Source organism: Peromyscus californicus, unplaced genomic scaffold, assembly GCF_007827085.1.
Source record: "Peromyscus californicus insignis strain IS unplaced genomic scaffold, ASM782708v3 Scaffold_17__1_contigs__length_78620276, whole genome shotgun sequence".
Lineage (NCBI taxonomy): Eukaryota > Metazoa > Chordata > Mammalia > Rodentia > Cricetidae > Peromyscus > Peromyscus californicus.
In genome coordinates, this window is record NW_026294469.1 from 4,684,891 (window position 1) to 4,708,000 (window position 23,110).

At 45.5% G+C, this 23,110-nt stretch overlaps 1 protein-coding gene across 4 annotated transcripts in view; it reads right to left on the reverse strand.

Annotated features, from left to right (window-relative positions):
* Nucleotides 1-23,110, reverse strand: part of Znf521 (zinc finger protein 521) — a 296,890-nt gene that overhangs the window by 131,568 nt on the left and 142,212 nt on the right. The gene's annotated exons all lie outside the window — the stretch shown is intronic.

The window sequence follows — 23,110 nt, forward strand, 5'->3', positions numbered from 1 at the left end:
AGGCAGGTAATGCTTTGGAGAGTCTAATTCATCTAAATATGTACTTTCTCTTCTTAGGAAATCCTATTATAATTACATGGCAGTCCAGTCAAATAGATGGAGAGGGGTATTTACGGTAATTTTTAGGGCATACACAAAACTGAGCCGCAGAGGAAAGAGAAAGATGGGCCTGATGCCCCCGTGACACAGGAGGGGAAGGAGGCAGAAAATCTCTTAACCCTCAAATGAGGCAGCCTGATAAAAGCAGGCAGTGTGACGTCCATCTTTATTACTGAGTTTCAGTGCATACTGGGGTGACTCAATAATTAAAGAATTGATTGTGTTGTACAGAATGCACCATCACATACATACCTTTGCAATTAAAGACCATTTACAATTAAAAAGCATTTTGAAAAGTGAAACCTACTATGACGAAATAAACAACTATCAAATCTCTCAAACGTAAGAAAATTATACCTGTAAAACTGCATACATGATGTCTGTTGTAATCATTCCCATAAGATTATCCTTTCACATGAAGTCATATGACATGTTTTACTCATGGTATTAATAGGAAATATGTGTCATAAGTTAATATGAGTCCTAAATTATAATGCGTTTTGAAGAGTTCTAGTTGTTTAGGCGATAAAGAATGAAGTTAAGCATGAAAATAGTATAATGTCACTTGGGATTAAAAAGGATAAATGCCACAAATGGCAAATTTTCCTAATTGTTAAAATCTACAAAATATTTACTTCTACAACAATGGGCATTATACCTAGCAAACCATGGAAACTCAGGCACGTCTCCAATGCAGATGTCTAAATAATCCAAAGGTCGCTGTACATTAGAATACATCCGACTGAATGCACTGAATCAAAATCTACCCAGGGCTTCAAACACCCTGACACTCAAGGAGGAAGATTTACTGCATGGAGCTGTTCACCAGACCCTTTGATGGTGACGTATAGAGCAACATGTGCTGTGTAAATAACATTCATCCCTTTTGTAACAATATTTCCCTTTAGAACTAGTTAGAACATATTTCTTACTCCCTGATGACCTACATTATATATTGTTTATTAGCATACTTCAAGCATCATTCCTGATATGTGACCTTGCTGAAAAACAAAGAAACATAAACTTAATGGCTAGTCTTTTCTCTTGTTAGCACAGTAAAACACAGAATATGTCGAAAACTGTCTCCAAAAATGATGACTGATGAGTATGCAGCTGGAATGTACTCGGGGTGTTCTTTTCTTCTCCTCCACTAATAAAGAATAAAATCACTTGAAAAGCCTAGGTAATAAAATGCCAGCACTTATGACTATCTTCAAAATGAACTGACGTATCTAAAGACCCCTGTAAGTTCTCCGTCATTGAAAGGAAATGCTTTTGTCACTATTGATAATTCACCGGGCTAATTCTCTCCACCTCACAAACAGTGTCTAAAATGCTTTCTCCTGCTTTATATCGACATGGCCATGTTCTTAGCTGTATATACCTAAAGCTGCAGCCAGATAGAAATGTAAAGCAGGGCACCATGACTTCAATACTGAGCTTCATCCATCTCAGCTTAGTCCCCAGGTTTCCCCGAAACAAAGCCATGAACCGCAAATGGAGGTGTGCTAAACTCGGTCCAGTGAAAAGCATGGTGGAAAATTCATTTTCACCTTCCATAGAATAGTAAATATAAACGGCCTGTAAAGTACTCCTCATTACAGTGGGTTCTTTTCAAAATATCTGAGAGCACTGCACACCTCTAAGTAAAGCCATCTAAACTTTGAACCTTGGAGAGCTCTGCAGAGCAGAGAGGACCAGGGATTCACCCTAATTTTAGGCCCCATCCCATCCTCCTCTGCTTTCAGCCCTTGCTCCCAAGCCTAGGCTGTGCCTATTCCTTGACTACTAGACAGTTACATTAACCCTTTTTAGTCTGAGAACAGGGGCCCCTCACAACAGTCTCTTGGATGATTTCCAACACTGTTATCTCCCTCCAGTCGCTCTGATAAACAGAACCCCAAGTGAGGCCAGAAGTCTGGGGGTGACCTGAAGCTGTAGAGTGCAAGAGGACCGTCACCTCCCTTAGGACAATTGCTTCCTTTTATATCAAAGACAACAACAAAAGTCAAGTGAGATAATTCCTCTTAAAAGCAGGTGAAGTAGAAACAGAACTTCCATTGTTTGGGCCCCAGATTGGCCTTGATCAACGCTTAGGTTGTCAATTTACTTGAAATGCTAATTTAGTACCATTTTTAAAAGAGACTTTTTTTTTTCATTAGCCTTTTTAAATGTGCTGCTTGGGAGTGGGATTGTCATTTCCTGATTGTTCTCTTTTGTTTTCTGATACTGATAGATGTAATTATCAAGGATACAACTTTTTCCTAGCACCTCATTATTTTTGATTGATTTTGAGAACAATTTAAATGTGCCTCTTTGACATTTTTGTTTTCAGCTATACTCTGGTTAAGGTATTCAGAGACTTTCAGGGAAGAGCATCTCATAAGTAAAAAAAAAAAAATGATTAAAGATCTCTAATAATGTATAGTGTAAAAACTGCCTTTTCTGATTAACCCTATCTCCTCTTTTTGATCCCTGCCCCATTAGCTTTTAGACTACATTCATCTCACCAAATTAAATAAAAATAATGAAGTTTAAAAATTATGTTTTAGGGTTGTAGATTCCTTTGATTTTCTTAAAATAATATAATACCTTCATTAAAAAAATCAGTGAGTCCATAGGGATCCTCAAAGACAGAAACCGGTATTAGTAGCCACCGTGACTATTAAATATGTCTCTAAGAATGATGTCCCTCTTTCCCGACCTCCCTTCCTTCCTTTTTAATTGCTGTGAAGCAGAATCTCACTGTACATCTCAGGCTGGCTTTGAACTTGGCGTTCTCCTCCCCAGCCTTCCAATATTGTGATTACAGGTGTCTACCCACACACTTGGTGATGTAAATTTCTTTTTCTGACAATTGGCAATCAAAGGGTCAAAAACACTAGGCTTTTCCATTTTCCAGGAGGGAATTTAGTTCATGTCAATTTGGTGATGAGAAGGTCTAGGCAAGAAAAAACAAACAAAAAAAGCAAAAAAAAAAAAAAAAAAAAAAGAAAGAAAGAAAAATACTAACATTGGAAAACCACCACCTTGCAGTGATTTGGATAACCATTAATAGCTGTTGACAACTTAGGAGACAATGGTTCTTCTGGGATACTCAAAGAATCTTACCTGAAATACTAAACTGAATCTAATAAAACCCTTAGAGTACAATCTAGTTCTTAGTAAATATGGAGTCAGAAGAGTAAACACGGCCCTGAAGGGCTGTGTATGGTGGGGAAGGGGAGACAGGACACTCTTCAGAGAACTGCACTATTACCTTTAAGACATCCGGGTCATAGGAGAGGGGAGGTGACAATTCCAAATGCAACATAACAGGTATGACTTGGGGATAAAGGAGCCGGTAAAAGTATGTGAGCAATTGGGAAGTGTGGTCACCATTTGGTTACTGGGTGTTGTTAGAGGCTGATGGGTATCTTTCCTAGGATGTGGGGATGGGACAATAGGAAATGGGCAATGTTCTTTTTGTCAGAAGAATCACATGGCATGCGTAGATGAAGTGGCTTATTTATATATATATTTTTTACTCTGTTCCCTCCCACTGCATGTTAACATAGCTCCTGCTGGTAAATCTGAAATCCTGCGTTAGAAGCTGGTTTTGACAGTATCAGAGACCATGGGGAAGCAGCTCATCATAAGGAAGGGACTGTTTCTGCAACCTTGGTCTCGGGAACCCGATGATCACAGACCATGGGGAAGCAGCTCATCATAAGGAAGCGACTGTTTCTGCAACCTTGGTCTCAGGAATCCGATGATCACAGACCATGGGGAAGCCGCTCATCATAAGGAAGCGACTGTTTCTGCAACCTTGGTCTCGGGAACCCGATGATCACAGACCCTTCTCTAAGACTTGCAGTGTAGAACAGGTTCCAAACTCCCGCAGTCGATCACAGGATTTTCTCTTTTCTCTCAATATTCCATAGTTTCAATACCATATTTTAACTATATATTTATTTCAATACTAAAGGAATGGTTTCAATCTCAGATCTCATGAATGTCTTTAATTCTTCAATTTTCTTCTGGTTAAATTAATACAGTTATTGGGTCTCCACTCACTAGTTCCAGAACTTTCCATGAAACCAACATTAGGGCCTCTCTACCCTCCCCTCATGTATCAACTGCCCTTCCATTCTTCCATGTATGTTTTAGAACATGTTTATGAACATCTGAGTTCTGATGCAGGGTATCCTGCCCTCATGTAAGCTACTGGCTTCCAGGGTTGAGTGGTCTAGTTTATCATCTCTACCATAGCACAATTCAATGACCAGTTAGCTTCCACTGCCAACTTTAAACATTCAGATACTCTTGGCTTTTGGTGTACACTCCTAGGCTTAAATTTGCTTAAAAGTTTGTCTCTCTTCTTAGTGTACATTGTTCTTATCTTTTCAAATTAGCAAACCTACCATCCCATTTCAAGCTTCGCCAGTCTCTTCCCTTTGGGGGGGGGGATGTTTTTGTTTTTGTTTTTGCTTTCTTTCTTTCAGAGTAAACTCATTCACATATTTTTGAAGTCTTGATTTGAAGCCCACTTGGAGTGAATGCCTTTTGGCCGTTATCTCTCTGAGGTCATGCCAGGCTGCTGGGCCTGAGCCTCACAGAGGGGCATTTCCTGTGCACCTGCCCCGCTGCAGGGACACAAGACACAGACACATGCAATGGTAAGTCAGAAACCCGCCTCTCTTTCTGTCCTTTAGCTCTCTAGCTGAAAAGCCCAAGCACTAAGTAGTGATCAAAAATGAAATTTTATTTTCCAGTTTCTTGTCTAAAGAAGGAAATCTGTCTCATTCCTCTTTATTTATTTGTTTATTGCTCATTTATTTATTTGTGCACATATGCCTGCCTGGCTTATAGGGGCCTGAACTCAGAGCCACACACACGCTAAGCAAGCCCTCTATCCTTGAATTACACCGGAGATCCCCAACCCCAGCACTACTTCAAAAAGCAGTGCTAAAAGCTAAGCATGGTGGCACACACTATAATCTCACTACTCAGAAGGCAAAGGCAGATGGATCAGGAGTTCAAAGCCAGGGGCTGGAGAGATGACTCAATGGTTAAGAGCACTGGCTGCTCTTGCAGAGGACCCAGATTCAATTCTCAGCACTCAAAATTCTCAGCTAACAACCATCTTAACTCCAGTCCCTTTGGGGATCTGATGCCCTCTTCTTGCCTTCAAGGACACAAGGCATGTATGTGATACATACACATACATGCTGCTATAACACCTATACACATAAAATAAATAAATAAAATAAGAATCTAAAAACAGCCTGGATTATAAAGCCATGTCACTAAAAAAAAAAAAAATACTTAAAAATAGATAAATGAATAAGTAGCACATCTGGCTTTGTCTTACAAGAATGGAGCCTTAATTTAAATTCCCATTGCAGAAGAGCCCTGCAGCCCCGCAGACCTGCAGGCCCTTGCCTGCAGCCTCAATGTCAGACTTGGTCTCTGCGCCTCAAGGATAAAGGAGGGTTTTGCACTTGACTGTGTTTACATGGCTTCCGTGTTTCTATTTCACCCCCATCCCAGTGTAAAACCTTAGTACCACTTCTCACTGTCTCACAGCTTCCTCCGTTCAGGGCAGTCTGAAATCTGTCAGAACCCCGACAAGAGGATGTTCTACAATGATGCTTAAATATACTCAGCCCAATTATATCCTGCAATCTTAGTAGGAAAGAAACTCTAGGATGTTCTTTCTACAACAGTTGCTATTTAGTGGCTTCATCATTCATCTAATGACCATGAGTCTTAGCTAACATCACTGTAAATTAAAAATAATAAAGTTCACATCTTAGAGTTATATGTGAAATGAGAATTATACAAACATGCTTAGCAGTATGCCTACCGTGAAGCAAGCTAGCAGCGCTCAGCGGCAACTGCCTGTGCTGCTCTTTTAGCTGACAGTTTATTATGGGGATGGAACGAAAGGGCGCTAACGGGCACACAGATTCTCATCGAAGGTGAGCTCCAAAGGTGGACTTCAGCAGCACATTGACGTTTTCTTTCAAGTAAAGCACACAAATTTAGGTTTTATGACCATTACGAGTTCCAGTAACTATTTTGAAAGGTCAGTGACTGACAGTATAAAGGACACCGTAGTTAGTGACAGGGTGGAGAGATGGGAAGGACTTGGTTTAAGAAAATCTGTACTACGATTCTAACTGGGCCAAGAAGGTGGCTGCTTGGGTAGAGCGCTTGGGGTAGCAAGCGTGAGGACTGGAGTGTGATCGGCAGTGCAGACAGGAATGGCAGCCCACACGTGATTCTGGAGGTCTGAAGGTGAACCGGGTTTCCTGGAACAAGCTCGCTAGCTAAAGTAGCTGAATTAGTGAGCTCCAGGTTCAAGCCAGAGACCCTGCCTCCATTAACAGACAAGCTGCAGAGCAATTGAGGAAGACACTTCGTGTCAACATCCAACCGCCTAACACACATGAACTCATGGACATACATACCTGTACACAGGAGTGTTCCCACACACATGCGAACACACATACACACACTTATGCACACTAATTCACACGAAACCAGGCCAAACCAGCTAGGCGAAACAAGAAACAACACAGTTTTTAATGTCTATAGCAATATATATATATACATATATGTATATATATATGTGTGTGTGTATATATGTGTGTATATATATACATATATATATATTACCATTCTAAAAACAAATATATTAATTACAAATTGTATATGGTCAGTAACACCTTCACTTGGCAGTACTTTGCTTACAACAAATGGATATTGTACATGAGTGTAAGTAATGAGCCAATAGCTTTGTACAGATACTCAGTAAATTTAGACATTTTACTAATTTAGTCTAGTCATTTTCCACACAATAGTGAACTAATATGAAAGTTATTCAACACAGAGGGAAAGGTGGCTGAAATGCAACCAAAGCTGCTGACGATGACAAGCTTGTCCATGGAACCCGACGAAAACTGGAAGCATCCTTATTGTGTAACCTTGTGGATGGGCTGGCACTTTGTCTGAAGCCTGGCACATGGTAAGCCCCAACAACCAGGACAAACGAGCATGGTCTCTGAATTCGGGGAGTTGTAATACACTCTGGGAAAGGAAATGCACAAACATTTAAAGCCCTGCAAGGATTTCGCCTAAAGAACATGGCAAAGCAATTCAGGGCCAAGCAGCTTTGTTGGTATGCAGTGAATGGAGCTGAAACAAGTCAGGTAGGGACAGAATAATACAACCAGGAGGAGGCAGAAAAAAATGCCCTGGAGGTGACCCATGATCTAAAATGGAATAATTCTCTGGAGTCTAAATCTATTACAAAGTGCTGTCACATGCCAGGCAGGATGCTCACTGTCTTGTGGGGCATTTGCTGGATTGAGGAGAACAAATCATTAAGAAACAGGGTCAAAGATTGCTTCTGGCCAACCGGCTAGCCAGAAAACATGACAGAAAGACGAAACTTCACCCAGTTAACAGCAAGCTGGACACAGATTGTTGTTTTCGTTGTTTCTTCTTAAAGTACCAGGGAAATTATTTATTTGAGCATATTAATTTTTGAAAATAAAATCTAAACTCCACAAAGATAAAAATTTAAGCTACTACTAATTTCAAAACCAAAGGGTAAAAAAAGTCAAACCAGTTTTTCACCTTTTATTGAGTTTTTAAAATATTAGATAAAATGTACTAAAATACCTTATTTCCAAATACATCTTTGATAGTCAAAATTCTGGAAATAACTGAGTCGTCAAAAAAAATCTAACAGATATTCACACACAAAAAAAAGCAAAACAGCTAAAATTTTGTTTTAAAGATGGAATCATATCCATTATACTCGGCAAATACTATGGAAAAAAGTAACTACTTTGGAGGTCATAAATCAAGAATTTTTGTAAAGTTTCAAATTAATAAAGAATAATAAAAGAATAATTCAAGTAAGTTCAAAATTAATTTTCAGAAATTTGCTTCAAATTTTGTATGTTTACTCGAGCTTGATGTTCACCTTAGAAACTGGCTTTGGCTCTTGGACTCTCCCTCAGCGGAGTCACTCACCTCTTCCCCCTTGTTTCTCCAGATGCACAGTTAGTGTTCCTCCCAAAGAGATCAGCTTACACCCGTCCTACCCAGGCTCCTGAGACACTTCAGGTGGTTACCGCTGATGATCTCACGTAAAGGCAGAGGGGTCCAGCAAGTCTTCTCCAGTGCCATGACCAACCTATCCGAACCAAACCCCTTACAGTATTGTCCATAGGACAGTAAGTTGATATATTCCATTTATTTATTTATTGCACTGGGCAGTCTAGCCAGGCACCCTACACTCAGTCACTTCCCTTCAAAAGGCACCATCTACAGTGTTCTGTCACTGCTTCCAAAGCTCCCTATCACCACACAGAGCACCAGAAATCAGCCAACTGGAAGAGGCTGAATTAGAGGCTATATTTTAAAAACACACGAGAAAGTTGAAGAAGCCACGAGAAAATATGCTAACACATGAATTAAGGCCAAGAATTTGCCTCTAATTACTCTTGGCCATAGCATGAATTAGTTTAAAGCAAGTTACGATCTGTAGAGAATTCCAGTTAACTTTCTGTCCCATCTCTTCTATAAAAATTCATATCATACAAAAAAGAGTATAAAAAAACCCATGAGTACAGAAATGTTAGTTTACATATTGATTCCTTCATGAATATACAGCTGAAGATAAAAGAAAGAGGTCAAAATGTTTGACTTACATTAAGGTCTATTAACATCATCAGCTGATCATATACTGATGCCTTTAGCTTAGAAGTCACTGGAACTTCCCTTCTGCCTCATGGTAGCTATGGTGATGTATACATGGAGAGATGAGGGAGCCATGGTAGCTATGGTGATGTATATATGGAGAGATGAGGGATCCATGGTATCTATGATGATGTATATATGGAGAGATGAGGGAGCCATGGTATCTATGGTGATGTATATATGGAGAGATGAGGAAGCCATGGTATCTATGATGATGTATACATGGAGAGATGAGGGAGCCATGGTAGCTATGGTAATGTATACATGGAGAGATGAGGGAGCCATGGTAGCTATGGTGATGTATATATGGAGAGAGGAGGAAGCCATGGTAGCTATGGTGATGTATATATGGAGAGAGGAGGAAGCCATGGTAGCTATGATGATGTATATATGGAGAGATGAAGGAGCTAGGACATTTTTCTGTGTGTTCATTCACCATTCAATTGCATCACTTGTCCATAGGGATGAAGTTCTGAGGGTTGGTGACACTAATTTATAACTCTATTATAAACCATGGAGAGTATCATGAGATAGAAACGATACTTCTAAATTTTATGAAGAAATATTTTCCTGGGCTGGGGAGATGGTTCTGTCAGTAAAGCAAGTGTTAAGACCTGAGTTTGGAGCCCCAGAACCATGCAAGAATCTGAGTTTGGTAACTCATGCTTGTAATTCAACTGATGGAGAGAAGACAGAGCCAGGCAAATCCCTGGAGCTCACTGGCCAGCTAGCCTAGTCGACTTGGTGAAGTTCTGAGGTAGTTAGATGGTCTAAAATAAAGTAAGTGCAGGGTGTCTGAAGAACAAGACCATACTGTCCTCTGACCTCCACACACATGCGGCAAACCTAACTATGTACACACATGCGCATATATTACATGTGCAAACACATACATTCTTATGTATCTGTCATAAAAGAAAGTTGAGGAACTGAATAGGTTTATTAACCCTTTGAGTACTTGATATCATCAGATAACTATCACAAATATCAAAAAGACAAAACCGTATTTCTTGCTAGATCATGATTTCTTTTATTCTCTTATAATAATACTTGCCTGTTTTATCTGAATTATTTCTACAAAGTTAATCTATACCCTAAACGGGTTATTCGCTCTTTAAGTGTGGACAGCGGGCTAAAGTACATTCACTTCATATCTATTGTAATACATAGCTTATTACTTACACATGATAAATTAATATATATAATTCATATATGTTTATTGCAAACTTAAAAACCCTTGCTTGTGGTGATATATTGTGTCCCCCAATATATTGTGCACCCTAATAAAGCTTATCTGAGGATCAGAGGAAAAAAACCAGACACTATATTAAACACAGAAGCCAGGCAATGGTAGCACATGCCTTTAATCCTAGCATTCAGGAGGCATAGATCCATCCAGATCTCTAGGCATTCAAGGCCACACTGGGAACAAAATCAGGCAGGATGACACACGCCTTTAATCCCAGGATTAACCATAGAGGTCTGGAGATCTGTATAGACAGACAGGCAGTGATGTAACTGGGCAGAGAGAGGAAGTGCATATAGGCATGGGTATACAGGAAGTAGGTCTCTTTGGCTGATTTCCAAGTGGTAAGAATGTGGCTGGCTTCTTTCTGCTTTTCTGATCTCTCAGATTTTACCCCAATATCTGGCTCTGTGTTTTTATTAATAAGACCATTTAGCAATTCATCTTACATCTGGCATGTTAGCAATTCGTCTTATACTTGCTTATGCATATTCTCTTTATTTTGGGTTTATTTATTTATTTTTACTTTTTGGTAGTGCAGGGATTGAACCCAGGGCTTTGCCCATGCTAAGCCCATGTTTTCCCACTGAGCTGTATCTAAGGCCTTTCCTGTTCTCTTTAGGTACAGGCTCCCCTGAGTCCACTCATTCTCCTTTGTTTCTATTCTTGGTCTATCCTTCCAGCCATTCTTCAGGAGGCTTCATGTCCCACCCACAGGACATAGTCTCCTTAAATCTGGTCATTCCAGTCGCCTACATCAGTGCCCAAATTACCTGTCTGTTGTTACTTCTATCTCCCAGGAGATAACTTACTGTATTCCCCCCCTCGGGTATCTATCCCCCCACCCCCACACATCAGGAGTTCTCTTTTCTCTCATCCATTCCTACCACTCAAACAGCTTTCCACTTAGGCATGTCAAACTACCCTCCTCATTTCTTTCAAATTGCTTCTACAACCCACCTGAGTCAAAAAGCCAGTTAGCAATTACACCCACACCATGCTGTGGGTGTTGGCTTCACTATTCCTGTTGTTTATATGAAGTTTTCAGGAAAGTGCTGTTTCCTTCCCCTCCCCTATGCTAAAATGTTCTGTGCTGCTCCAATGTAGTAAGTGCCTCATGGAAGGTTTATTTTATCCCCCTTTGATTGAACTGAAGTTATCTAGATTTTTCAAGTTCTTTCTCATTCATCTTACTAAAAATACCTTTAAAAAACAGGGAAAAATGTCCAAATATCCTTCACATTTCCTTTTTCCCCCTTTCCACATGCATGCATGCCTGCATAGGTGTGCGAGTGTGTGTGCCCATGGGTGGGGGCACGCATGTGTTGGTGGTATGCATGCATGTGTAGGTGTGTGAGTGTGTGTGTCCATGGGTGGGGGCACGCATATGTGGGGAGTGTGTATGTATGCGTGGGTGTGTGAGTGTGTGTGCCCATGGGCGGCGAGGCACAAGTGTTGGTGATGTGCATGCATACATGGGTGTGTGAGTGTGTGTGCCCATGGGTGGGGGCACACATGTGTGGGGAGTGTGCATGTATGCATGGGTGTGTAAGTGTGTAGGGGGAGTGTGCATGTATGCATAGTGATGTCAGGAATCATTCTTGTCACACTTTCACCTTATTCACTGAGGCAGGGTCTCTCAGTCAAACCCAGAGTTCAGCTATATGTCTCCCTGGCCAGTTTGCTCTCGCAAATCTCCTGTCTCTGTATCCTCAGGCTGAAATTACAGGCCAACTTGGCATTTCTGTAGGTTCTGGGGACCCAAACTCTGGTCTTCACTCTTGCACAGTAAGGGATTAACCAATGATAAATCACTCCTTCATATTTGATAGCAGAAATTTTGCAGAGTACCATGGAGTTTCAGGGTGGAAAGGAGAAGTGAGCTTATCCAGCTTTCAGTTTCCCAACATAGACCAGAGTGGTTCGCAGAGATGAAGTGACCTTGTCCATGACTCACCACGGAAGTCACTGACTGGGTCTAGAGCATGGAGTAACATGAACAGATTGACACCTGTGTGCTGTAGCAGCTCACTGACCAAAGGAACACAAATCATTCCCTGCCACCAACTGCTGCTTTCCTTGAGGACCCTCGTTTCCCAGTGCACAGTTTAGCAGAAATCTTCCTCTAGAGGTTGAGGATGGTTTATCCAAGCTTCTGAGGACCAGAAGTATTTCAAAAGCTTGTGGGGTTTTTTCTTTTAATTTTTGGAATATCTGATTCCAGGGAAACCTTGAGGATAGGGTCCATGTCTAAACAGCCTAAATGTGAATTCACATAAGCTATGCACATATCATATACACCTACCCCAAGAGTTTCTTGGTACTTTCAGTGGACCTATACTTTAGCTGTGAGCCAACCCATGAGGTGAGATGTGGAACTTTCCCCATTTATGGTATCACATTGGTGGTCAAATAATAATCTTTAGAGCATTTGTGATTTCTAATTTGTAGATTAGGGATGCTTGACCTATATGATCAAAGCATCTATTCAGATTATAGTCTAAGCTTTCCTACTACACAATGGGCAGTGTCTATTTCTCTCTTTAGCTCCTATACCCAGAACGCTGCCTGGCAGAGCATGTGAAGCTGTGCATGAGTCATATGTCAGGGAACTTATGTCCCAAATGTCATGAGGGGGACAAGACTGCCATCACCAACATACCTAGATTCTGTATCATATCAGCAGATAGGATCTCCCTGTCACCCTTCAGATTATCCCAGGAGTACTCATTTGAGTCCTAAAAAAGTTCTGTGCAATTCTTACTGACAATGTATCTTATAAAACTAGAAATAGTTCATATAAAAATGACCAAGAATATAGAACTTGGAAAATTACAGGGTCCTTTCCTAAGGACCTGTTGAGAAGGGTCTTCCCCAGAACAGAGTAAGGGGCCATGCTAAGAAAATGGTGACAATATCTTACAAAACACTCTCTATGACTTATTTTTCTAAGACATTTTGTTGCTGTAAGCTCAGGCAACAACTTGGTCATTATTTTGAAAGACAGTTTGGAATACTATCATTGGATGACTTTTTTTAAAAAAAAAAATTAGATTACATTTGTTTATTTGCTTTAGTGGTACATATGTGTGCTATGTGTATGTATGCAGGTAGGCACATGCCATGCAGTGTGGGTGGAAGACAGAGGATACTTGAGGGAGTCAGTTTTCTCCATCCACCATGTAGGCCCTAGGGACTGAATTCAGGTCCTCGGGCTTGGAAGAACACATCTTTACCTGTTGAGCCATCTCATCTGGCTACCAGTGGATGTAGTAGTTGGAGATTTAACCATCCAATTCTTTACATCTTACTGGATACTCAGTTGGTAATTTGAAGATGCCCCAGCTCATTGAAGACTAAGGTCTTTACCAAGAGAAACATGAAAAAAAAAAAAAAAAACAGTTTCCCTTTGCATGTATAGAGTTTAACATGCATTTAAAACTTGGTATTGACTGAAAAAAGAAATCAACTAGATAGAGTAACATGCCTGTTTTAAAATTATTTAAATTAGGAATGACAAAAAGATCTCAATCCAGAGCCATTTATGGCTCTAAAACAATCCGTTCTCGGGCTTGAGAAATGGCTCAGCCATTAAGAGGCTTGCTGCTTTTACAAAGAATCAGAGTTCAGTTCCTAGCACTCAACATCAGAAGGCTCACAAAGCCCATAACTGTAGCTCCAAAGGGTCCAATGCCCTCTTCTGGCATCCATGGGCACCTACATTCCCATGCACAGACCCACACACAGATATACATAGTTAAAAATAAATTTAAAAAAATCCATCTTCTATAAAAAAACATTTTGTTTCCAGTCTGAATGGCCACAGATATTGAGTCTAGATACTTCTGACAGATTTTCAGCCTTCCCATTTAGACAAGTATCCCTCCATCCTTCCTCCTCCATCCTCCCTCCTCCAACCTTCCTCCTCCACCCTTCCTCCTCCACCCTTCCTCCTCCATCCTTCCTCCTCCACCCTTCCTCCTCCATCCTTCCTCCTCCACCCTTCCTCCTCCATCCTTCCTCCTCCATCCTTCCTCCTCCATCCTCCCTCCTCCATCCTCCCATCCTTCCTCCTCCATCCTTCCTCCTCCATCCTCCCTCCTCCATCCTCCCATCCTTCCTCCTCCATCCTTCCTCCTCCATCTTCCCTCCTCCCACCCTCCCTCCTCCATCCTTCCTCCTCCACCCTTCCTACTCCATCCTTCCTCCTCCACCCCTTCCTCCTCCATCCTTCCTCCTCCACCCTTCCTCCTCCACCCTTCCTCCTCCATCCTTCCTCCTCCACCCTTCCTCCTCCACCCTCCCTCCTCCCACCCTTCCTCCTCCATCCTTCCTCCATCCTTCCTCCTCCATCCTCCCTCCTCCAATCCTTCCTCCTCCATCCTTCCTCCTCCATCCTCCCTCCTCCATCCTCCCATCCTTCCTCCTCCATTCTTCCTCCTCCATCTTCCCTCCTCCCACCCTCCCTCCTCCATCCTTCCTCCTCCACCCTTCCTCCTCCATCCTTCCTCCTCCACCCTTCCTCCTCCATCCTTCCTCCTCCACCCTTCCTCCTCCACCCTTCCTCCTCCATCCTTCCTCCTCCATCCTTCCTCCTCCATCTTCCCTCCTCCCACCCTCCCTCCTCCATCCTTCCTCCTCCACCCTTCCTCCTCCATCCTTCCTCCTCCACCCTTCCTCCTCCATCCTTTCCTCCTCCATCCTTCCTCCTCCATCCTTTCCTCCTCCATCCTTCCTCCTCCATCCTTCCTCCTCCACCCTTCCTCCTCCATCCTTCCTCCTCCCACCCTTCCTCCTCCATCCTTCCTCCTCCCACCCTTCCTCCTCCATCCTTCCTCCTCCATCCTTCCTCCTCCATCCTCCCATCCTTCCTCCTCCATCCTTCCTCCTCCATCTTCCCTCCTCCCACCCTCCCTCCTCCATCCTTCCTCCTTCATCCTTCCTCCTCCATCCTCCCTCCTCCATCCTCCATCCTCCCTCCTCCCTCCACCCTTCCTCCTCCATCCTTCCTCCTCCCATCCTTCCTCCTCCACCCTTCCTCCTCCACCCTTCCTCCTCCATCCTTCCTCCTCCACCCTTCCTCCTCCCATCCTTCCTCCTCCATCCTCCCTCCTCCATCCTTCCTCCTCCACCCTTCCTCCTCCATCCTTCCTCCTCCAATCTTCCTCCTCCCATCCTTCCTCCTCCATCCTCCCTACTCCACCCTTCCTCCTCCATCCTCCCTCCTCCATCCTCCCTCCTCCATCCTCCCTCCTCCATCCTTCCTCCTCCATCTTCCCTCCTCCATCCTTCCTCCTCCATCCTTCCTCCTCCACCCTTCCTCCTCCATCCTCCCTCCTCCACCCTTCCTCCTCCACCCTCCTCCTCCATCCTTCCTCCTCCACCCTTCCTCCTCCACCCTTCCTCCTCCATCCTTCCTCCTCCACCCTTCCTCCTCCCATCCTTCCTCCTCCATCCTTCCTCCTCCATCCTTCCTCCTCCCATCCTCCCTCCTCCATCCTCCCTCCTCCATCTTCCCTCCTCCATCCTTCCTCCTCCCATCCTCCCTCCTCCATCCTCCCTCCTCCATCTTCCCTCCTCCATCCTTCCTCCTCCACCCTCCTCCTCCACCCTTCCTCCTCCATCCTTCCTCCTCCCTTCCTTCCTCCTCCATCCTTCCTCCTCCATCCTCCCTCCTCCATCCTCCCTCCTCCATCCTCCCTCCTCCATCCTTCCTCCTCCATCCTTCCTCCTCCATCCTTCCTCCTCCCATCCTCCCTCCTCCATCCTTCCTCCTCCATCTTCCCTCCTCCATCCTTCCTCCTCCACCCTTCCTCCTCCATCCTTCCTCCTCCACCCTTCCTCCTCCACCCTTCCTCCTCCATCCTTCCTCCTCCCACCCTTCCTCCTCCACCCTCCCTCCTCCCACCCTTCCTCCTCCACCCTTCCTCCTCCATCTTTCCTCCTCCTCCCATCCTTCCTCCTTCATCCTTCCTCCTCCACCCTTCCTCCTCCACCATCCCTCCTCCACCCTTCCTCCTCCATCTTTCCTCCTCCTCCCATCCTTCCTCCATCCTCCCTCCTCCACCCTTCCTCCTCCATCCTTCCTCCATCCTTCCTCCTCCATCCTTCCTCCTCCACCCTTCCTCCTCCATCCTTCCTCCTCCACCCTTCCTCCTCCATCCTTCCTCCTCCACCCTTCCTCCTCCCATCCTTCCTCCTCCATCCTTCCTCCTCCATCCTCCCTCCTCCATCCTTCCTCCTCCACCCTTCCTCCTCCATCCCTTCCTCCTCCATCCTTCCTCCTCCATCCTTCCTCCTCCATCCTTCCTCCTCCATCCTTCCTCCTCCATCCTTCCTCCTCCATCCTTCCTCCTCCATCCTTCCTCCTCCATCCTTCCTCCTCCATCTTCCCTCCTCCCACCCTCCCTCCTCCACCCTTCCTCCTCCCATCCTTCCTCCTCCATCCTTCCTCCTCCATCCTTCCTCCTCCATCCTTCCTCCTCCACCCTTCCTCCTCCATCCTTCCTCCTCCCATCCTTCCTCCTCCATCCTTCCTCCTCCACCCTTCCTCCTCCATCCTTCCTCCTCCACCCTTCCTCCTCCCATCCTTCCTCCTCCTCCTCCCCCATCCTTCCTCCTCCATCCTTCCTCCTCCATCCTTCCTCCTCCACCTTCCTCCTCCACCCTTCCTCCTCCATCCTTCCTCCTCCATCCTCCCTCCTCCATCCTCCCTCCTCCATCCTCCCTCCTCCATCCTCCCTCCTCCCATCCTTCCTCCTCCATCCTTCCTCCTCCATCCTTCCTCCTCCACCCTTCCTCCTCCACCCTTCCTCCTCCATCCTTCCTCCTCCCATCCTTCCTCCTCCATCCTTCCTCCTCCACCCTTCCTCCTCCCATCCTTCCTCCTCCATCCTTCCTCCTCCATCCTTCCTCCTCCATCCTTCCTCCTCCATCCTCCCTCCCTCCACCCTTCCTCCTCCATCTTTCCTCCTCCATCCTTCCTCCTCCATCCTCCCTCCTCCATCCTCCCTCCTCCCATCTTCCCTCCTCCCATCCTCCCTCCTCCATCCTTCCTCCTCCACCCTTCCTCCTCCATCCTTCCTCCTCCATCCTCCCCCTCCTCCATCCTCCCTCCTCCATCCTCCCTCCTCCATCCTTCCTCCTCCATCCTTCCTCCTCCCATCCTTCCTCCTCCATCCTTCCTCCTCCACCCTTCCTCCTCCCATCCTTCCTCCTCCATCCTCCCTCCTCCATCCTTCCTCCTCCATCCTTTCCTCCTCCACCCTTCCTCCTCCATCCTTCCTCCTCCCACCCTTCCTCCTCCATCCTCCCTCCTCCATCCTCCCTCCTCCACCCTTCCTCCTCCATCTTCCCTCCTCCATCCTTCCTCCTCCATCCTCCCTCCTCCATCCTCCCCTCCTCCATCCTTCCTCCTCCATCTTTCCTCCTCCATCCTTCCTCCTCCATCCTTCCTCCTCCATCCTTTCCTCCTCCACCCTTCCTCCTCCCATCCTTCCTCCTCCATCCTTCCCTCCTCCATCCTCCCCTCCTCCATCCTCCCTCCTCCATCCTTTCCTCCTCCATCCTCCCTCCTCCATCCTCCCTCCTCCATCCTTCCTCCTCCACCCTTCCTCCTCCACCCTTCCTCCTCCATCCTCCCTCCTCCATCCTTCCCTCCTCCATCCTTCCTCCTCCATCCTTCCTCCTCCATCCTTCCCTCCTCCACCCTTCCTCCTCCCATCCTTCCTCCTCCATCCTTCTCCTCCATCCTTCCCTCCTCCATCCTTCCTCCTCCACCCTTCCTCCTCCATCCTTCCTCCTCCATCCTTCCTCCTCCATCCTTCCTCCTCCATCCTTCCTCCTCCATCCTTCCTCCTCCATCCTTCCTCCTCCACCCTTCCTCCTCCCATCCTTCCTCCTCCATCCTTCCTCCTCCATCCTTCCTCCTCCATCCTTCCTCCTCCATCCTTCCTCCTCCACCCTTCCTCCTCCATCCTTCCTCCTCCATCCTTCCTCCTCCATCCTCCCTCCTCCATCCTCCCTCCTCCATCCTCCCTCCTCCCATCCTTCCCTCCTCCATCCTCCCTCCTCCATCCTCCCTCCTCCACCCTTCCTCCTCCACCCTTCCTCCTCCACCCTTCCTCCTCCCACCCTTCCTCCTCCATCCTCCCTCCTCCATCCTCCCTCCTCCATCCTCCCTCCTCCATCCTTCCTCCTCCATCCTTCCTCCTCCCATCCTTCCTCCTCCATCCTTCCTCCTCCACCCTTCCTCCTCCCATCCTTCCTCCTCCATCCTCCCTCCTCCATCCTTCCTCCTCCATCCTCCCTCCTCCATCCTCCCTCCTCCCATCTTCCCTCCTCCCATCCTCCCTCCTCCATCCTTCCTCCTCCACCCTTCCTCCTCCATCCTCCCTCCTCCATCCTCCCTCCTCCATCCTCCCCTCCTCCATCCTTCCTCCTCCATCCTTCCTCCTCCCATCCTTCCTCCTCCCATCCTTCCTCCTCCACCCTTCCTCCTCCCATCCTTCCTCCTCCCATCCTCCCTCCTCCATCCTCCCTCCTCCATCCTTCCTCCTCCATCCTTTCCTCCTCCACCCTTCCTCCTCCATCCTTCCTCCTCCACCCTTCCTCCTCCATCCTCCCTCCTCCATCCTTCCTCCTCCACCCTTCCTCCTCCACCCTTCCCTCCTCCATCCTTCCCTCCTCCATCCTTCCTCCTCCATCCTCCCTCCTCCATCCTCCCTCCTCCATCCTTCCTCCTCCATCTTTCCTCCTCCATCCTTCCTCCTCCATCCTTTCCTCCTCCATCCTTTCCTCCTCCCACCCTTCCTCCTCCCATCCTTCCTCCTCCATCCTCCCTCCTCCATCCTCCCTCCTCCATCCTTTCCTCCTCCATCCTCCCTCCTCCATCCTCCCTCCTCCATCCTTCCTCCTCCACCCTTCCTCCTCCACCCTTCCTCCTCCATCCTCCCTCCTCCATCCTCCCTCCTCCATCCTTCCTCCTCCATCCTTCCTCCTCCATCCTTCCTCCTCCACCCTTCCTCCTCCATCCTTCCTCCTCCATCCTTCCTCCTCCCATCCTTCCTCCTCCATCCTTCCTCCTCCACCCTTCCTCCTCCCATCCTTCCTCCTCCATCCTTCCTCCTCCATCCTTCCTCCTCCCATCCTTCCTCCTCCATCCTTCCTCCTCCACCCTTCCTCCTCCCATCCTTCCTCCTCCATCCTTCCTCCTCCATCCTTCCTCCTCCATCCTTCCTCCTCCATCCTCCCTCCTCCACCCTTCCTCCTCCATCTTTCCTCCTCCATCCTTCCTCCTCCATCCTTCCTCCTCCATCCTCCCTCCTCCATCCTCCCTCCTCCCATCTTCCCTCCTCCATCCTCCCTCCTCCCATCCTCCCTCCTCCATCCTCCCTCCTCCACCCTTCCTCCTCCACCCTTCCTCCTCCACCCTTCCTCCTCCATCCTCCCTCCTCCATCCTCCCTCCTCCATCCTCCCTCCTCCATCCTTCCTCCTCCATCCTTCCTCCTCCCATCCTTCCTCCTCCATCCTTCCTCCTCCACCCTTCCTCCTCCCATCCTTCCTCCTCCATCCTCCCTCCTCCATCCTCCCTCCTCCATCCTTCCTCCTCCATCCTTTCCTCCTCCACCCTTCCTCCTCCATCCTTCCTCCTCCACCCTTCCTCCTCCATCCTCCCTCCTCCATCCTTCCTCCTCCACCCTTCCTCCTCCACCCTTCCTCCTCCATCTTCCCTCCTCCATCCTTCCTCCTCCATCCTCCCTCCTCCATCCTCCCCCTCCTCCATCCTTCCTCCTCCATCTTTCCTCCTCCATCCTTCCTCCTCCATCCTTCCTCCTCCATCCTTTCCTCCTCCACCCTTCCTCCTCCCATCCTTCCTCCTCCATCCTCCCTCCTCCATCCTTCCTCCTCCATCCTTCCTCCTCCATCCTCCCTCCTCCATCCTTCCTCCTCCATCCTTCCTCCTCCACCCTTCCTCCTCCACCCTTCCTCCTCCATCCTCCCTCCTCCATCCTTCCTCCTCCATCCTTCCTCCTCCATCCTTCCTCCTCCATCCTTCCTCCTCCATCCTTCCTCCTCCATCCTCCCTCCTCCATCCTCCTCCTCCATCCTTCCTCCTCCATCCTTCCTCCTCCATCCTTCCTCCTCCATCCTTTCCTCCTCCATCCTTTTCTACCCATTTCACCCTTCTCCTTTCTTCTTATTCTTCTCTTACTTGTCTTTAGAGAATAAATAATCTTCACTAAACATATGGTCACTACTCATAATTAAACTCTTTGTTTCAGGAAACATGTTTTTATTACAGTTCCTTTTTGCCTTTCTTATGGTCCATGACAAACTTATAAATGTAAGTATGCCAAGATCATTCTGAGGTAAGATGAGTTATGTTCATATCAGATTTTGTAATTTAAGTTTATCAATACCACTTGAATCTCTAGATCATGGTGTATCTTTGCTTTAAAGCATCCCTCTCCTTATCACATATTAGTAATCTGAAGATATATTTAAAATAAATCAAGGTTATGTGTCAAAATTACAATTTCTACTAAAAACAAACATAAAAATATCACGACTTTCCCCCCTCCACCCTTCCAATGTAAAGATTCTTCAGAAACAATGTCAATGGATTTCAATCACACAAATCGAGCTCTTGGTCTTTCAAATTACTCATTTGTTTTCTGACTTAGAATTTAAAACTAAATCTTTTATCTGTTGTTCCTCATTTACTATGCTTCACACAGACAATTTCTTCTTGACTTAATTATTGTTTCCTCCATTTTTTTTTAATTCCCCTGCCCATGGAGATGTGTTTCAATCCAGTAATATCACTAGACATTTTTCCTTTCCCATGAATGGTTATCTTATGCATCTGGGCACTTATCTGTTTACTGTTGTTATATCTTCTGTGTTTACTGAAACTACCTCTAACCTCATCATAAATAAAATAAGATTTTATCTTTGTGGTTTTTGCATTTTCTTTGCTCCTTGGTTTTCAGCACTTCTTCTAAGTTAATTTTAACATTTAATTATGTTTTTCTACTTCATCAACTGTGGGAAAATAACTTGTTTAGATACAGTTTGACTGAATAAGCCATTATTCTAGGCTGATTTTCATAATAAATTAACTGAAAACACATTACATAAATCAGTTATAGGCATGCATGGATGAACAGGAATGCATGTATAATACTTACACATAGGTATTATAATACAAAAATGATATACCATATATTGTGTGTGTGCATGTGTGCTGTGCTTTGTGTACACAAGACCCTTTACATTTCAGTGTGTCACCTGCTCTTCATGAGAACCTTAGAAAGTGGTGGCACACGCCTTTAATCCCAGCACTCAGGAGGCAGAGACAGGTGGATCTCTGTGAGTTCGAGGCCAGCCTGGTCTACAGAGCGAGATCCAGGACAGGCACCAAAACAACACAGAGAAAACCTGTCTCGAAAAACCAAAAAAAAAAAAAAAAAAAAAAAAGAAAGGAAGAAAGAAAGTGTGTGTATAAAGGCAGTGTGTGCAGAAAGTCCATTGTATCAACAAGGGAACTGAGAGCGGAAAGCCTCACAGACACTTTTCACTTTTGTCAACTGGTATTTGAATTTTTTTTCTGCCTAATAAAATCTTCTCTTCTCTCCTATTATACTGCATACCCCTAAACGCCCCACAGTGGCCACCTCTCTCCAGCAAAAACTGTAGACTTGCTTAGACGATGCCATGTATAATTCTATAAAATAAATTATTTGCCACGATGTGGGGGATTTTACAAGGCTTCACCTGCCACTCAATCTCTTTATGATGTGAATTACATAGGACATTGCATACTTATGAGACATCTTATGTTCTATTTATATGTGAGTCTAAGAAACTATATCAATATTTAGTTCTCAGAGAAATGCTTCCATCTTTTTCATAGTTTCTATCGCTTTAATCACCAAGCTTCAAGTTACAAGCATTTTAAGATGCACAAATCAGTGCTGTGAGCACCATGGAGCATATCTAGCCAACGCCTCCGTCCACTTTTCATGGCACTGACCTCTTCTCACAACCACAGTGTTTTGCTATGCTTGTACCGTCATGCTCACCCCCTGCCTCAGTTCTCTCCCATCTGTTTGACGTTTAACACAGATACATGCAAAGGGCTTCTTGCTTTGTCGCATTGGGGCTGTGCTAGACTTAACTGCCCACAGTGGCCATTGCTCCCCAAAAACTGCACTCAGCTGAGGGCACTTCTAGCATGGCATTTGTCCATACCGACTGACCCTACAGGCTTTCCAGGTGCTACATTGAGGATACAAATGTGTAGCAGCTAATCCGTATAAAGAACTATAGCATACAGTTATAATCATGGACTTATATTTGTATAAAGCCCCTTCTCTTTACAACCTTATTCCTCAATGTTCTGTATATTGCAAGAAGTCATCTGTTATCTCACAAGGCAATTAATAAAAACAAATCAATACTCTAGTCAAATGTCCTGGAAGCCAGGAGGTCACACCTGTTCAGGGAGCAAGCATGGACGCTGCTCTTTCTAACTACACCATAAGAAAACTTCTAACTGGGATACGACTGCATCTTAATGCCTTTACCACACTTGACCAACTTACTTGTAACAATGAAAGAAGAGGTTCTAGGCTCCCTGGATTGGGCAGGTACGAGGTCGCTGCTAGAATTTTAAGCACTGCTGGCTGCCTATGTACAGTGCTGGCTTTACAGTGTCTTTCTCTACATAGTGAAGGGCACGCTATACATTTACAGTTCTGCCTGTTTTGTTAAATACCAAATGCTTATAAAGAATGTGTTTAATATAGGTTATATATAAAGAACACCCATTAAACACCTGTGCCCCTGGACCCAGCTTGACTTCCTCAGGGACCATCCCACACAATCTTCTTGTCCTCTGAATTGACATTCCTAATTCTAATGGGCTTTCTGTGTTTCTATGTGTTGACAGAGCATTGTTGCTTCCTGCTTGTAACAAAGGTCTTCTTAATTTCTCATTTTAT